Source organism: Arvicola amphibius, chromosome 2 (assembly GCF_903992535.2).
Source record: "Arvicola amphibius chromosome 2, mArvAmp1.2, whole genome shotgun sequence".
Lineage (NCBI taxonomy): Eukaryota > Metazoa > Chordata > Mammalia > Rodentia > Cricetidae > Arvicola > Arvicola amphibius.
In genome coordinates, this window is record NC_052048.2 from 25,675,520 (window position 1) to 25,677,933 (window position 2,414).

Here is a 2,414-nt window from a genome sequence, read left to right on the forward strand (position 1 = left end):
CTCCCTCCCTCCCCTCCCTCCCTCCCTCCCTCCCTCCCTCTCTCCTCCCTCCCTCTCTCTCTCTCTCTCTCTCTCTCTCTTTCTTTCTTTCTGGTTTTTTGAGACTCAGTGTTTAGAGCTCTCCAGAGGACCTGGTTCAGTTCCCAGCTCACACATGGCAGGTCACAATCTATTACTCAACCCCAGGGGGAATCTGATGCCCTCTTCTGACCATTACAGGTACTGCATCCCTGCAAATCTTAGACATCGTAGGCAGAATACTCATACACATAAAATAAATAACTCTTAAAATTTGTGTGGTCATTTCTTTATTGATTTTTTCCTTACATAAAATATGCATAAAGAAAATCTACTCAAGGGTAAAAAAAATAGAAGTTTGCTTATACCCCTAGATTCAATTCTAGGCCAGAGTTAAGGGACTTTCTTATCCTTCTGGGAGCCCACTTACACATAGGATGTTTCACAGTACTGTTCTATAGTTGACACACACCAAGATACATTCAGTTTGCCATCCCTGGCAGCACAGTGCCACAGTTACATTGTAATACCTTAATCTGTAAGCCCCACCTGCCCAAGGACCAGGTAACTTCCTGAGATGCTGGGAGTTGTAGTTCCTGTTTTTGTTTTTTTGAGACAGAGTTTCTCTCTAGCTTTGAAGCCTGTCCTGGAACTAGCTCTTGTAGACCAGGCTGGCCTTGTATACAGAGATCTGCCTGCCTAGGCCTTTCGAGTGCTGGGATTAAAGGCATGCTAAAGAAGTACTAATTTTGTTCTTAGAAAATAACTACAAAGACTCATGGGAAATTATTATGGCCAGATGGGTTTTCCCGAACAGTTCTGTAATGCATGTTTTGGGCCACTCAGATGGGAAGTTACAGGGAGTAGTTCTGACCAAAGTCCATCTTGCTTGAATGAAAGAAATGGAATTTGGCTGGCAGTGGTGGCGCACACCTTTAATCCCAGCTCTCAGGAGGCAGAGGCAGGTGGATCTCTGAGTTCAAGGCCAGCCTGTTTACAAAAGCTAGTTTCAGGACAAGCACCAAAAGCTACAGAGAAACTCTGTCTTGAAAAACAAACAAACACACACCACCCTCCCTCCCCCAAAATGAAAATTATGCCCTGGCAATGCTGAAGCATGCATGGGCAGCCCATGTATGGTGGTTCTGTTGAACTTCTCCATACTGGGTTTCATGGTCTGACGACTGACCAGGTCTCTTCCTCAAGAGGACGCCTGATCTCATTATGGATGATTGTGAGATAACAGGTAGTTTCTGGGAATTGAACTCAGGACTTTTGGAAAAGCAGGCAGTGCTCCTAACTGCTGCGCCATCTCTTAGTATTTATTATTTAAATAAAGCTTGTTTCAAATTAGGCTTAAAATGGTGGAGCTGGTTTTTCTTTTGTGAATCTCAGGATTAACAGCAGCATTTGGAAGCAGGAAAATAAGCAGTTCAAGCAGCCTGGGACACCTGAGACCTTGGGTTAAAGAACAAACAAAAACGATGCAATCAAAATCTGGAACAGAAGGCTGGAGAGATGGCTCAGGGGTTAAGAGCACTGGTTGCTCTTCCAAAGGTCCTGAGTTCAATTCCCAGCAACCACATGGTGGCTCACAACCATCTGTCATGATATCTGGTGCTCTCTTCTGACCTGCAGGCATACATGCAGGTAAAACACTGTATACATAATTTAAAAAGTTAAATAAATAAATCAAAATAATTTAAAAAATCAGAAAAAGGGTGCAGGCGGTGGTGACACACAAAACCACAGCACTCAGGAGGTAGAAGCAGCGAATTTCTACAGTCGAGGCCAGGCCGGTCTACAGTTGAGTTCTAGGACAGCCAGGCTGCACAGGCAAATCCGAGTATGAAAAAAAAAAACACAAGCAAAAAACCTGGAAAACAATTTCTACTGAAGAACAAGATACTCATGTAGTAAGGAGGCGAGCAGGCCTGCTTTTCATCCTGCTTGGATCCCACACGGCTAGCTTTACACCCGAAATAACAACACACAAACTTGCATTCATTTAAACACTGCCTGGCCCATTAGTTCCAGCCTCTTATTGTCTAATTCTCACATCTTGATTAACCCATTTCTAATAATCTGTGTAGCACCACAAAGTGGTGTCTTAACGGGAAAGATTCAGCATGTCTGACCTGGTGGCTGGCTTCATGGTGACTGTCCCAGAGAGGAGAGGCAGGGCAATTGCCTGAGGCATCTGCCTCATTCCCAGCATCCTGTTCTGTCTACTCCACCCACCTATGTTCTAACCTATCAGGCCAAGCAGTTTCTTTATTAATTAACCAATGAAACAGCAGATAGATAGAAACACTCCTACATCAGACTCATCCTAAAGTAAAACTTTTGAGACATCTCCATAGGATAGCTTTGAATTCGTGCAATCCTCCTGCCTC